This window comes from Lissotriton helveticus, chromosome 5_1 (genome assembly GCF_964261635.1).
Source record: "Lissotriton helveticus chromosome 5_1, aLisHel1.1, whole genome shotgun sequence".
Taxonomy (NCBI): domain Eukaryota; kingdom Metazoa; phylum Chordata; class Amphibia; order Caudata; family Salamandridae; genus Lissotriton; species Lissotriton helveticus.
The window spans coordinates 67,464,938-67,480,923 of NC_136065.1; the positions used below are offsets into that span (position 1 = coordinate 67,464,938).

Here is a 15,986-nt window from a genome sequence, read left to right on the forward strand (position 1 = left end):
TCTGGAAGCTCCAACCCTTCAGGGGCCCCTCAACCCTTCTGAAGCTCCAACCCTTCAGGGGCCCCTCATCCCTTCTGAAGCTCCAACCCTTCAGGGCCCCCCTCAACCCTTCTGGAGGGTCCAACACTTCAGGGAACCCTCAACCCTCCTGGAAGCTCCAACCCTTCAGGGGCCCCTCAACCCTCTGGAAGTTCCAACCCTTCAGGGGCCCTTCCACCTTCAGCCACACACACACACACACTGAGCTACAAAGAGCCAAAGTGAGACAGAGTAAGCCACAGTGAGCCAGAACAAGCACACCCCCTCCAATAAAGCACATGGGGCTCTTACCAATCACGCTATAGGCTGACGACAGCCTCCATACACCATACGTGGCTCTTACAGGTTATTCCATATGTTACGGGCAGCCTCATTGGACCACAAGCTCCTTCTTGGCCTCCCAGATATACTGCGCTATGTGTTTGTTTATTCACTCACTCACTCACTCAATCTTTGTTTTTATACGCTGATTCTTAAAGACGGCTTCATTCACAGCTGATGGTTCCTCCAGCGCTGCGTTGGCCAATCAACTTCCTTTGTTGTGTAACTGACTAATGTAATCTTTATCGCAGGTACCGCGACGACTAGAACAACCACCACCATGACAACCACCACCAGTAAGTATCTCGTCTCTCGTGTGTGGTGTGGACTAAAGAACAACACGAGTGTGCGTGGGGTTTGGTGGACATGTGCAGTCCAGGACGGTGCAGTGCTCCCTGCTCCTGCATGTTGGCCCTCTTGCCAGCTGGGTATCAAGGCCTTTAAGTGAGCTCATGAGCCGTGTGTGGGAGCTATGGACATCAGACATTAGTGAACTAATGCTGCGAGCGTTCACTGGGAGACACGACCGCCCTCTAGAAGTGGATTATCTCAGGCTTAGCCCTACCAGGCGAGTGTGACAGTGTGCCTCCAGTGGAATTTTAAATGGGTGGATGGCACCGTGTGGTATCCTAGGCTGATAGGTGTCTTATGCAGTATCTCTGGTCATAGAAGACACCTGATGGTATCCTAGGCTGATAGGTGTCCTATGCAGAATCTCTGGTCATAGAAGACACCTGACGGTATCCTAGGCTGATAGGTGTCTTATGCAGTATCTCTGGTCATAGAAGACACCTGACGGTATCCTAGGCTGCTAGGTGTCTTATGCAGTATCTCTGGTCATAGAAGACACCTGACAGTATCCTAGGCTGATAGGTGTCTGATGGCGGTATCTCTGGTCATAGAAGACACCTGGCGGTATCCTAGGCTGATAGGTGTCTTATGGCGGTATCTCTGGTCATAGAAGACACCTGACGGTATCCTAGGTTGATAGGTGTCTTATGCAGTATCTCTGGTCATAGAAGGCACCTGACGGTATCCTAGGTTGATAGGTGTCTTATGCAGTATCTCTGGTCATAGAAGACACCTGACGGTATCCTAGGCTGATAGGTGTCTTATGCAGTATCTCTGGTCATAGAAGACACCTGGCGGTATCCTAGGCTGATAGGTGTCTTATGGCAGTATCTCAGATGATAGAAGACACCTGACGGTATCCTAGGCTGATAGGTGTCTTATGCAGTATCTCTGGTCATAGAAGACACTTGACGGTATCCTAGGCTGATAGGTGTCTTATGCAGTATCTCTGGTCATAGAAGACACCTGACGGTATCCTAGGCTGATAGGTGTCTGATGGCGGTATCTCTGGTCATAGAAGACACCTGGCGGTATCCTAGGCTGATAGGTGTCTTATGCAGTATCTCTGGTCATAGAAGACACCTGACGGTATCCTAGGCTGATAGGTGTCTTATGCAGTATCTCTGGTCATAGAAGACACCTGACGGTATCCTAGGCTGATAGGTGTCTTATGCAGTATCTCTGGTCATAGAAGACACCTGACGGTATCCTAGGCTGATAGGTGTCTTATGCCGGTATCTCTGGTCATAGAAGACACCTGGCGGTATCCTAGGCTGATAGGTGTCTGATGGCGGTATCTCTGGTCATAGAAGACACCTGGCGGTATCCTAGGCTGATAGGTGTCTTATGGCGGTATCTCTGGTCATAGAAGACACCTGACGGTATCCTAGGTTGATAGGTGTCTTATGCAGTATCTCTGGTCATAGAAGACACCTGACGGTACCCTAGGCGGATAGGTGTCTGATGCAGTATCTCTGGTCATAGAAGACACCTGACGGTATCCTAGGCTGATAGGTGTCTTATGCAGTATCTCTGGTCATAGAAGACACCTGACGGTATCCTAGGGTGATAGGTGTCTTATGCAGTATCTCTGGTCATAGAAGACACCTGACGGTATCCTAGGCTGATAGGTGTCTTATGCAGTATCTCTGGTCATAGAAGACACCTGACGGTATCCTAGGCTGATAGGTGTCTGATGGCGGTATCTCTGGTCATAGAAGACACCTGGCGGTATCCTAGGCTGATAGGTGTCTTGTGGCAGTATCTCAGATGATAGAAGACACCTGACGGTATCCTAGGCTGATAGGTGTCTTATGGCGGTATCTCTGGTCATAGAAGACACCTGACGGTATCCTAGGTTGATAGGTGTCTTATGCAGTATCTCTGGTCATAGAAGGCACCTGATGGTATCCTAGGTTGATAGGTGTCTTATGCAGTATCTCTGGTCATAGAAGACACCTGGCGGTATCCTAGGCTGATAGGTGTCTTATGCAGTATCTCTGGTCATAGAAGACACCTGGCGGTATCCTAGGCTGATAGGTGTCTTATGGCAGTATCTCAGATGATAGAAGACACCTGACGGTATCCTAGGCTGATAGGTGTCTTATGCAGTATCTCTGGTCATAGAAGACACTTGACGGTATCCTAGGCTGATAGGTGTCTTATGCAGTATCTCTGGTCATAGAAGACACCTGACGGTATCCTAGGCTGATAGGTGTCTGATGGCGGTATCTCTGGTCATAGAAGACACCTGGCGGTATCCTAGGCTGATAGGTGTCTTATGCAGTATCTCTGGTCATAGAAGACACCTGACGGTATCCTAGGCTGATAGGTGTCTTATGCAGTATCTCTGGTCATAGAAGACACCTGACGGTATCCTAGGCTGATAGGTGTCTTATGCAGTATCTCTGGTCATAGAAGACACCTGACGGTATCCTAGGCTGATAGGTGTCTTATGCCGGTATCTCTGGTCATAGAAGACACCTGGCGGTATCCTAGGCTGATAGGTGTCTGATGGCGGTATCTCTGGTCATAGAAGACACCTGGCGGTATCCTAGGCTGATAGGTGTCTTATGGCGGTATCTCTGGTCATAGAAGACACCTGACGGTATCCTAGGTTGATAGGTGTCTTATGCAGTATCTCTGGTCATAGAAGACACCTGACGGTACCCTAGGCGGATAGGTGTCTGATGCAGTATCTCTGGTCATAGAAGACACCTGACGGTATCCTAGGCTGATAGGTGTCTTATGCAGTATCTCTGGTCATAGAAGACACCTGACGGTATCCTAGGGTGATAGGTGTCTTATGCAGTATCTCTGGTCATAGAAGACACCTGACGGTATCCTAGGCTGATAGGTGTCTTATGCAGTATCTCTGGTCATAGAAGACACCTGACGGTATCCTAGGCTGATAGGTGTCTGATGGCGGTATCTCTGGTCATAGAAGACACCTGGCGGTATCCTAGGCTGATAGGTGTCTTGTGGCAGTATCTCAGATGATAGAAGACACCTGACGGTATCCTAGGCTGATAGGTGTCTTATGGCGGTATCTCTGGTCATAGAAGACACCTGACGGTATCCTAGGTTGATAGGTGTCTTATGCAGTATCTCTGGTCATAGAAGACACCTGACGGTATCCTAGGCTGATAGGTGTCTTATGGCAGTATCTCAGATGATAGAAGACACCTGACGGTATCCTAGGCTGATAGGTGTCTTATGGCGGTATCGCTGGTCATAGAAGACACCTGACGGTATCTAAGGCTGATAGGTGTCTTATGGTGGTATCTCAGGTGATAGATGACACCTAACGGTATCTAAGGCTGATAGGTGTCTTATGGTGGTATCTCAGGTGATAGAAGACACCTGACGGTATCCTAGGTTGATAGGTGTCTTATGCAGTATCTCTGGTCATAGAAGACACCTGACGGTATCCTAGGCTGATAGGTGTCTTATGGCGGTATCTCTGGTCATAGAAGACACCTGACGGTATCTAAGGCTGATAGGTGTCTTATGGCAGTATCTCAGATGATAGAAGACACCTGACGGTATCTAAGACTGATAGGTGTCTTATGGCAGTATCTCAGATGATAGAAGACACCTGACGGTATCCTAGGCTGATAGGTGTCTTATGCAGTATCTCTGGTCATAGAAGACACCTGACGGTATCCTAGGTTGATAGGTGTCTTATGCAGTATCTCTGGTCATAGAAGACACCTGACAGGTATCCTAGGCTGATAGGTGTCTTATGGCGGTATCTCAGGTGATAGAAGACACCTGACGGTATCTAAGGCTGATAGGTGTCTTATGGTGGTATCTCTGGTCATAGAAGACACCTGACGGTATCCTAGGTTGATAGGTGTCTTATGCAGTATCTCTGGTCATAGAAGACACCTGACGGTATCCTAGGCTGATAGGTGTCTTATGGCGGTATCTCTGGTCATAGAAGACACCTGACGGTATCTAAGTCTGATAGGTGTCTTATGGCAGTATCTCAGATGATAGAAGACACCTGACGGTATCCTAGGTTGATAGGTGTCTTATGCAGTATCTCTGGTCATAGAAGACACCTGACGGTATCCTAGGTTGATAGGTGTCTTATGCAGTATTTCTGGTCATAGAAGACACCTGACGGTATCTAAGGCTGATAGGTGTCTTATGGCAGTATCTCAGATGATAGAAGACACCTGACGGTATCCTAGGCTGATAGGTGTCTTATGGCAGTATCTCTGGTCATAGAAGACACCTGACAGGTATCCTAGGCTGATAGGTGTCTTATGGCGGTATCTCAGGTGATAGAAGACACCTGACGGTATCTAAGGCTGATAGGTGTCTTATGGTGGTATCTCAGGTGATAGAAGACACCTGACGGTATCTTAGGTTGATAGGTGTCTTATGGCGGTATCTCTGGTGTTAAAAGACACCTGATGGTATCTTAGGTTGATTGGTGTCTTATGGCGGTATCTCAGGTGATAGAAGATACCTGATGGTATCTTAGGTTTATAGGTGTCTTATGGCAGTATCTCTGGTGATAGAAGACACCTGACGGTATCCTAGGCTGATAGGTGTCTTATGGCGGTATCTTAGGTGGATAGGTGTCTTATGGTGGTATCTCAGGTGTTAAAAGACACCTGTCTGTATCTTAGGCTGATAGGTGACTTATGGCGGTATCGCTGGTCATAGAAGACACCTGGCGTTATTTTAGGCTGATAGGTGTCTTATGGTGGTATCTCAGGTGTTAAAAGACACCTGTCGGTATCTTAGGCTGATAGGTGTCTTATGGCGGTATCTCAGGTGGTAGAAGACACCTGGCTTTATCTTAGGCTGATATATGCCTTACGGCGGTATCTCAGGTGATAAAAGACACCTGGTGGTAACTTAGGCTGATAGATGTCTTATTGCGGTATCTCAGGTCATAGAAAGCACCTGTCGGTATCTTAGGTGGATAGATGTTCTATGGCGGTATCTCAGGTCATAGAGGGCAACTTATGGTATCTTAGGTTGATGCATAAAGCATGCCTTATGGTGGTATTTCAGGTGGTCTTAGGCTGAAAGGTGTCTTATGGTTGCATCTCGGAGGGCATCTGGGGAAATTTCAGGTGGGTATGGGGCACCTGGTGGTAACTCAAATGGATGTAAAGCCCTAAGGGTGCATCTCATACCAGTAGATGGCTTGTGGGGAAAACTCTGAAGGATAGAAGGCAAGTAGTGACATTCTCGGTGCGCAGAAGCCTGCTGCTGGTTTCTTAGGAGGGTAGGTGCCACCTCAATGTTTTCCAGCTTAGACAATCGCAAGTATTGATATCTCAAATGTATAGTGTGCTACCTGTGGTGTAACTGGGGTGGATGCAGTGGAGCATGCGGTGGTAACTAGGCCTTGGTGTAAAATTCTGCTCGCAGAGTTGCTCATCCACATAGAGTGCAGAGTTCTGAAAAACTCAGCAGTGCAGAGTTTTTTCCTCGCATGCCAAGGTGATGATCACAAGCGAGGAACATCTTACTCCAGACCACCTCAGGTGAGATTTCTCAATGTGGGTGGTCACGGATGGTCGCTAACCCTTGCATTGAGAAACAGCACATCTATGCGAAAGGCAAAAAGAAGCATCTCTCTCCTGAGCAGCGCATGGTGCCGTTCGCTGTGATTTCCCAGTGCGGGACAAACACCCAGTGCTAAAAATCTGCACGAACAGCGCAACATCTCACACTCCGCCGCTTGCGGAGCTCCGCGTAGTGCAGCAGTGGTTTTGGTCAATTCACAGCGTTCCGTGGAACTCCACAAACTCCGCTCAGACCTCGTGGTAACTTTGGTGGACACAGTGGAGTCTGTGGTGGTAATTTGGGTGGATGCAGTGGAGACTGCAGTAGTAACTTGGAGTGGTAACTTGGGTGGAGAGAGTGCAGCCTGTGGTGGTAAGCTGGGTTATGACTCAGAGTCTTCTGTAGTACTTTGGGTGGAGAGATTGCTGCCTATGGTGGTAAGCTGGGCGGACAGCGTGTTGCCTGTGGTGGTAAGCTGGGTTATGACTCAGAGTCTTCTGTAGTACTTTGGGTGGAGAGATTGCTGCCTGTGGTGGTAAGCTGGGCGGACAGAGTGCTGCCTGTGGTGGTAAGCTGGGTTATGACTCAGAGTCTGCTGTAGTACTTTTGGTGGAGAGAGTGCTGCCTATGGTGGTAAGCTGGGCGGACAGAGTGCTGCCTGTGGTGGTAACTTGGGAGGACACGGTGCTGCCTCTGGTGACAACTTTGGTGGAGAGAGTGGGGCCTGTGGTGGTAAGCTGGGTTATGACAGAGAGTCTGCTGTAGTACCTTTGGTGGAGAGAGTGCTGCCTGTGGTGATAAGCTGGGTGGACAGAGTGTTTCAAGTGGTGAATGGTAGGGACGGGGTGGCATGCCTAGAGGCCAGGCCTCCCTCCTGGTTCATCCACTCACCTCTACTCTCTTTCCCGCCACAGCCACCCCTTCCTCCGGGGTCAACTCTGGGATGAAGGCCTGGGAAATTGTCCTCCTGGTGCTGGGCTGCATCTTCGGTGCCTTCCTCGTCTTTGGTCTTTACTTCTCGGTAAGTATTCCAGGCTCAGTCCAGGACCAGGTTTAGCTCAGGTGGACAGGTAGAGAGGTGGAGCAGAGAGGGAAGATGCAAAGTAGAGAGAGGGGAACAAGAGAAGTAAGGTGTAGAGTGTCAACCTGTGTAGAGAGAGCAGTACAGCATGGAAAGGCAGGGAGTGACAGGAAGAAAGAGATGCTGAGCAGAGGCAAAAGAGGGCAAGGAATAGAATGAGGCAGACCCCAGTGGGTAGAGAGAGGGGGGAGGTGTGAGGCTGAGCTAGGCAGACTTTGGCCAGACAGAGATGAGATGTTCCATGCATTTTGGTGGTAAAGCAGAGCTGTGCAGGAGGATGACAAAACGTCATAATATAGGGACTGAGAGGCATATTTACAAGCCCCTATCACCACCACAATGTCACTTTTAGGGGTCCCTTCTCATTTTCAAGGCAGCTTTAAGCCACGCAACATAGCTTAAAGCTGCCTTGTAAATAAGGCCCCCTTTCATGCTCTGTTTAGCGTGGAAGGGGAGGGCAGTGGGTGGTGTGGTGGGCATTCCACCGCAACACCTTTTGATTCTGTTACTGCCTCCTATTTACAAGGGAAGCATAAATAGGAGTCAGCACAAAAATTAAGACCAGGATAAACCTGGTCTTAAACAGACTAAACAAGGAGACATGCTTTATTTCTCCTCGTTTCTGATGTTTCCATGTGTGCTGCCTTGTGCAGCACCATGGCAGGGCTCTGACCAAGAGGCCACTGCAGCTTCCACCACCCATCGCCCTCGTCATTGCTGCCAAAACAACTATTAACCATCTCTCTCGCATGTAAATGCGACCGTTCAGATTATTCCAGGTTCCCAGAGCCGAAGAAATGCCGGGGAGGCAGGAATTAGCAATTTTAATGTACATTGTAGTCCTAAACAACCGTTGTTCTGTTCATCTCTAAATTAGATGAGCAGCGCCACCATGTGGTGGACTGTTCTAAGTACGGTGTTGACAAGTAGGTGCCAGTGCGGAGCACTGGAAACCAATTAAGTGCTGGTGCTGAGCACCAGAAAGCACCGGCTCAAATTAAGCACTGAGTACATCCCGTCTGGGCTGCCCCATCCCTGCTCCAGTTTAGGAAAGATATGATGTCACACCTCATCATGGGGCAGGAACACTCCGCTACCCCTTCAATACTTCACTGACTGTAACGTGACCTTTAACCCTGTAATGATGCTTGCTATCCTTTCGGCTAAGTTTGTGTCACGCATGCACGCACGTATGCGCACACACACACCTGTCGACAGATACCTCCCACAGCAGTGTGGCCACACCCTCTTCCTTAGTCCCCACTAGGAGCTTAGGAGAAGTGGGCGGGGCTTCTTGCATGTGTGGGTGGTAGTCGGTGTCTTAGCCATTACTGTTAGCTGCTATACTGACGATTTTTACTTCTCTTTTCTGCCAGCTTTTCGCTTTCAACGCCTGATCCCAGAGCAGCACCATGGGGGAGGGGCCAGCCCAGCATCTCTCAAGATGGCTCCCAAGGTTTGGCCTCCATTTGACCAAGAGGCTCCCGCAGGGGGTCTCAGAGGGCCCACCCAATTCTTTCATGTCCTGTACTTGCTATAATGTGATTTCGATATGAACAGTGACCTTTCACCCCTCAGTGACTTTGAAGACGGACGATGAGGCCAGCATGCTTGTTTGCACATGGACTTTGATGCACTATTCGGCTAAAATGCATGCAGGCGCTCTGCCCTGCCTGACTGAGCCCCAACCCAACCAGCTTTTCAACAGAACAACCTGGCCTTATTCTTGCTTCTCCACCCCCTGCATGGACAACTGCAGGGTCACACACCGACGTTTGATTAGTTAGGGCTGTTTTGCTGCCATGATGCACTTCCAGGGATAGGGCTGGTCAGTCCAAGCAATGGATTTCGGAAAAACTGATGTGGTCAGCCATGTTTGTTTTAAGTGAACAGATTCAAAGTTCCCTCAATGTCTTTTATTTATTTTCTGAAACAATGTTCTATGGAGTTTAAACAATAAAAGATAATATTTATTTGCCCATTAATACGTCTGAATACTTTTGTGATAAAAGTGGTGTTGAGTTGTCATTAGAATACACAACTTGAAAGGCACAGCCCAGTTACTCACATTGTGTGTTTAAACTTGCAAAATGTTATAGTGGGGATGCTAAGCAATGTGGGTAAAACAGGTCAGGCCAGACTGTAGAGGCTGTGGGAGGTTTGCAAGGTTAGCGCTGAGCGGTCTGCGCTGTGGGCATCAGAGCGCTATCTTGGTGCACGAAGATGTCCCTGAGTTTGGAGTGCATTGAGATGGATTTTTGTTGGGTGTGGAAGGCCGTGACCTCATATTTGTGTTAATGTCTGGAGAAGTCCTGGGTACCCTTGGAGACAGCCAGGTCAGGCTCTGCGGAGGCTTGTGGGCGGGACATACGAGTATAGATTCTCAACCCCATTGATCGTTAAATAGATCCAGAATGGTTCCAACAGAATCCTTGTGCACACCCTCAGCCACTTTACACCACTCACCGCTTTCCTTGTCACTTTGCTACAGCGTCTTACATAGTTCAAGTTTAATTTATTTGCATAGTTAATTAAAACCATTGCAATACAAAAAATATACTCATTTAAAAACTGTCATGTACATAAGTAAAACTCTTGTATTTAAAAAGAAATATAGTCTGAGTACCCAAATCATATACTCAGAATGTTCGCACACCTCTTGCACTAATGCAAGTGCTATTGCTGGTTCGGTTCCTATTGTCGGTATTTCTGGCATCTTACTGCCGCTCAGTCTCAGATATTTTACTGTTCTACAGTTCATTTGTGGCTCGCTCGGTTCAAAACATGCTAGCAGAGCTTGCCTCCTGGTACGGATCCCTCGTTGATTGAAAGGTTGTTTCAGATTTTTTTTTCGTTCCATTGTAAGTTCTCTACAGGAGCATAGTAGGTGCAGCATGTCTTCCTGAGCTGATCCACATAGACGGCATGCAGAATCAGCTACAGCGTCTTACATATCGCCGGGGCGACTCCTAATATCCCTCGTCTACTTCATGCCAATTACTACTGGTATCACCCGGTAATGCCTAAACTGCTCTACTTGCCAACATCCAGTCAACACCCCCCTTTCACCACACCAGTCAGCCACACATGTATGCCCCAACAGTAGCATTTACCCCACCCACTTACATCACCACTCACTCCCCATCACTGAAAGCTCAACATTTGTTCACCCTTGTCACACCTTACTCCCACCGGTTCATTGGTGATACCTCCTACACAGGCTCAAAATTACACCACCCACACCATTTGCTTGCTTTTCATCACTCAGTACCATTCAGAACCACGCCATCTTTACGTGCAGATTCGCTAGCACCACAACTCGGCTTCAGGCAGCACAACCAGTCAACAACATTTGTCCCCACACTACCATCAGCATTCACCCCTAAGAATATACATATCATACATAATTCACTCAACAACAGTCTTCTAAACACCCTTTCATTATAGCCACCCACACAGCCAACTGTTCAAGGCATTTACCCCAGCTTCAGTTAGCCATGTGCAACATAGCTCAGCCATCCACATGCTAACAGCTCATTCCACTCCTGTATAACACGACTTGTGTAACTATCCCACGACACTAATCACTCATCTCACTCACCGTAACACTAAGCCCGGGCGTGGTTGGCGGAGTGCCACAACGCGAAGTCCCACAGAGTTGGAAAAACTCAGTGGAACTCCGCTCCCCCCTACTAAAGACGTACAACATAGGGGTTTGCAAGGACGAGGACGGCAAGGATGAGGAGAGAGAGAGAGACCACAGCGAGGAGGAGGACAGCCCGGAAACGCCACAGCAGGTAAGAAACAGTCAGAAACAGTGAGGGCCTGACAAGAAGAAGTGTGGCTCACTGGTTAGAGGCAGCAGACCAGAGAGCAGAAGTCGGCCCGGGATCAGGGTTCAATTCCTGACGCGGCAGGGTCGTGGACCTGGGTCAGCGGACTCGATAATTCTCGCTTCGGTGCTTACTCTAATCAGGGGTTCCACTCGGCAACTCTGGGCATTAGCTTGCCTAATCTCCAAAACGGCCCCATCAATTCCGGGGATGCCTGGCTCCACGGGACTCCCAGCAAGGGACCATCCCACAGGTAAAGTCAGGACGGGTTCCCCAGAGTTATACAGCGCCAGGAGACCTATGGACGGGTAGCAGTGCGCTTTACAAGCTCAAATACAAAATTCAAACTTAAACCTGCACCCCAGCCAAAGAAGGCAGTAAAAAATGTGGGCTTTTGGATTGACAGCGAACTCTCATTTGATGTGCAATCCAAGGCTCTGGCGGGATCTTGCTTTGGTCTCCGAAGAGGGTTGAGGCCCCTACTTAGTTATTTTGCACCAAAAGTCTGCCAAACCATCCTTCAGGCTATAATTTTTTCAAGGTTGGACTATGGGAATTCCTTATATTTAGGCGCCAACAAGTCCTGTATTGTCCGCCTGCAGAGAATCCAGAACGCAGCAGCTCGCGCCCTGCTAGCTTTGCCTAAATCATGCTCGGTCTCGCACCTTCTGCCTAAGTTGCACTGGCTACCGAGAGCGAATAGAATTCAGTTGAAGTCTTTGTGTGTGGCCCATAAAATATTGACCTGCCAAGGACCGCAGATTTTGGCGGACCTGCTGGCTCAATATGTACCGAAGCGCCCTTTGCGATCGGCTAATGCGGGCTTGTTTTGCACTCCCTGTTTTCTCATTCTCACACGTCCAGGACCTCTTCAGTTATCACACCTCCCTGACACTAAAAGCTAAAGCCTCTCAAAATGCCCCTCAGCCACACAAATCACACCTTTCTGTACTCACAGATTTCATGGCCGCTCACATCATTTGTTCAAGCCACGCACAATCCGCTACGTCCACAGCTCTCTTCCAGAAGACCAACACACACCTCCACTAAACTGCAGCACCCCCTTGACCACTCACATACCCACTTAGAGGCTTACATAAAGACACTCAAACGGATGTATGACATTACAACGCATGCATTTACATCGCATGCCTTTACAACGCAAGTATTACAACGCAGTCCATTACAACGCATAGTGCTTTTGGGCGCTGGATAGTGAATAGTTTAATTTACTATTCCAACTCCAGTCCCCGTGGACACTAGGGAAGGTTATTGGATAGTAAATTAACCTATTCCCTATCCTAGAGCGCCCCCCAGAGCAATGCGTTGTAATAGTTTGCGTAGTTATGGTTGCGTTGTAAAGGCTCTGCGATGTAAAAGTTGCGTTGTAAGTGTTGTTCACCCACTCAAACACAACATCTTGACCATTCTCATGCATGCGCAGCTACTCACTCAAATCCAATCCTGTACCAATAGTGCTTGCGTTGTACAATTACTATTGTACATCTCCCATCAACAAAATTACTTGATTGTAGTGACAAAGATCAAAGTTAGGTAATAGAGGCGAGACAGGATTAAAGGGAGGGCAATAATACTATTAGTGGTCTCGGCTTGTGTAATAGCTCAACGCCCCGTGCTATTACGCTGAATTAGCAAAACTGATGATCATTGAAACCTCATGAAGGAGTAATTGTGGAACTACTTTGGAGTGAACTAAACATATCCTAAAGTCCTCACCAGAAGGATGGATACATTTTCTAGCTGAATTGAATTCCAAGCCAAGTTGCCTTTTGCTCTTTCTTTTGTTTTCTCTGCACACATAACATAGTGAACAGCTGAAAGTATACTGTGGTGATCTCTGAACTACTGAGAGAGTACCTGCCCATCCCTCCAAGCTCAGTCTGTGACTGACGAGCAAGGACAGTGCCGTGGTGAATGAATTTCCACAAGCCAGTCAGAAGGGCATAACCACAGCATTTTCTTATGTGAATTCTAAATTGCTGTTTTCATGCCATCGGAATAGTTCTCTATGGTTAGTCCCTTCTGATTGGATGCTAAGTACCCATTAAAAGTAACATTGCGCAGCGCATGCCCCCATGGAACAGTGAGTGAGTGCTTTTCTTGTGTTCAGACTATGAAGCCTCTCTTATTTTATTTGAGGCCAGCCCATAAAGCAGTCATTTGTGTTTTTTTTTGTAGCCATGCTATTAAAATGATGAAGCTTAATTTGTATAAAAATCCAAGTATTTATTTTAAGGTTAGTAGAAGAAGCACAGCACGTCCGTTACAAAGTAGATCCTGGATAAAACAGTTGAATATAGAATCTGGAACCCAGCATGTAAGATGCAGGCACGCCTCACACATTCCAGGCTCCAGCAACCAAAAAAGATATGTAGAGATAGAAAACATAACTTAAATAATTTAAGAATGCAACACATCTTATCCCTAAACAAAAAGATATTAATATAAATATCTACTGGGTATTCTTTTTGGTCTAACACCATCTTTAACTCTAGAGGCAATCGATAAATCATTTTGTAGTGAGTCTTGAGGACACTTATTATAATTGTGTACCAACCTTCCCAGATTATTATCAGGACAAGACATTTGAGAACAATGTGGCTTGTAAGTATCAGGACATTTAGCCACTCTTCGGACATTCCCAACTCTTCCATCTTGAGTGACAACACTGTTTTTAAAAACCTTAACCACCTTAATGGGAGGAAAAAATGTAGAAAACCCGTTGGTAATAAAACCAGGTTTTTTAATCCTCACCCATTTTTCTACCGCAAAATCATGAGCTTTGACATTCATTTTTGAATCAAACAAGATCTTCATCTTTTGTTGTTTATCCTCAACACGTTTGGCAACACATTCAAGATCAACCATAGAACTATTTTTGTTCAACTTTTTAATCCACCAGGGACAAATATCAGAGGATGGTTCTCTTCCTTTCAGAAGTCTGAAATGACTCACACCAGTGACAGAGTGGGGTGTGATGCGATATGTCCACAACCTTTTCCTGACAACTTCCAACCAATCACCACCAGAAGAATTTACACTATTAATACAATCCTTAAGAACTCGGTTGAAACGTTCAACCTGGCCGTTTTCCCTAGGCTCATATTAGGAGGTAGTATGATGTTTAATACCACAACTCTTAAGGAAATCTTCAATATCGTAAGAAACAAGTTGCGTACCGTTATCAGTGATACATGTTTCTGGGAAACCTTCCCTAGCAAAAATCTCCTTCAAGAAAACAATATTTACTTGCGAAGAGGCATTTCCAACAAACTTTACTTCGGGCCATTTCAAGTGGTAATCAACCAAAACCAAAGCATAGCGAGCATTTAACGGCAAATGTCTGAAAGGACCAGAGATATCAAATGCTACCTTCTGCCAAGGAAAATTAGGCCAACTCACAGGCTTAAGGGGAGCAGAACATAGATGAAGCATCTTATCACTACTAATACAGTGTGAACAGTCCCTCACCATTCTGTCTATCATTTTATCAATACCAGGCCACCAAAATTTTTCCCTAACTAGGCGTTTCATAGAAGACATACCAATATGACCTTGGTGGGAAAGTAACAACATTTTCTCCTGTAAAGAACAAGGAGGAATTATCTTACCAGCCTTAAACAAAAGACCACCAAACTCTTCAATTTCAGAAGCAACCTGACAAAAAGGGGCTAAATCCGCAGAAATACACTTACTATTTGGCCATCCTTCTCTTACATAGTCAAAAATCTGCTGGCACACAGCATCCTTATTCAATTCCTCAAACCACTCTTCTTCACTTAAAGTTAAAAACTCTTGAGAAACACAATCACCAAAGGAAGCAACAACATCAACATCCTGTTCAATAGTTGAAACACTATCATCACTACAGGGTAATCTCGAGAGAAAATCCGCCGTAACATTGCTCTTTCCCGGTACATAAACAATTTCAAAATCATATTCTTGAAGACGTGAAGATAACCGGGCTACCCGCGCTGTAGAGTTCCATCCACCACCAGGAGATAAAATACCCACCAATGGTTTGTGGTCCGTTCTCAAAATGAACCTATTTCCCCACACATAATTTCTAAAATGTTCCACAGCCCAAATACAAGCTAGCAGCTCTTTTTCAATAACTGAGTACCTTCTTTCTGTGGAAGACAAAGTCCTTGATGCAAATGCCACACACCACTCATCTTTACCCGAACACTGACTCAGAACTCCTCCAATCCCATACAGACTAGCATCCACAGTAATAATGCATTTCTTATTAATGCAGAACGATTTTAGAGTAGGAGCATTGACAATCTCATTCTTAATTTGCTTAAAAGCAAGATCTTGTTTGTCCGTCCAAATGAATTTAGCAGAATTCCTGGTCAACTCTCTAAGCGGTTCCATTTTGTTAGCAAAATTTTGAATACATTTGCTATAATACTCACATAACCCTGCAAATGAGAGTAACTTTTCCTTATTATCAGGAGCTGGCGCTTTCATAATAGCATCCACCAGATTTTTCTTTGGTACAACCGCTTCTCCAGAAAGGGTATGTCCCAAATACTCTACAGATTTACAGAAAAATTTACATTTGCTAGCCTTCATCGTTAAACCACATTGTTCTAACTTGGAACATACCTCTTTAAGGTGAGAATGATGTTCAGAATCATTCTTTAGAAAAAAACAAGTATATTGTCTTGAAAACACTTGACAAATAATCCTAGATCTTTAAAAATATGATACATGGCCCTTTGAAAGAACTAAGCGGCCGAAGCCAAACCAAATGGCATCCTCCTGAACTGAAATAAACCATGAGGGGTGATAAAGGCTGT

The 15,986-nt window shown here is 46.4% G+C and overlaps 1 long non-coding RNA gene across 1 annotated transcript; it reads left to right on the forward strand.

Annotated features, from left to right (window-relative positions):
• Positions 1-608: 608 nt before the first annotated feature.
• LOC144752961 (uncharacterized) lies at positions 609-9,312 on the forward strand. The gene is made up of 3 exons (XR_013594157.1): positions 609-656; positions 7,161-7,267; positions 8,704-9,312. It is a non-coding gene; the product is annotated as an uncharacterized LOC144752961 (long non-coding RNA).
• The last annotated feature ends 6,674 nt before the right edge of the window (positions 9,313-15,986 follow it).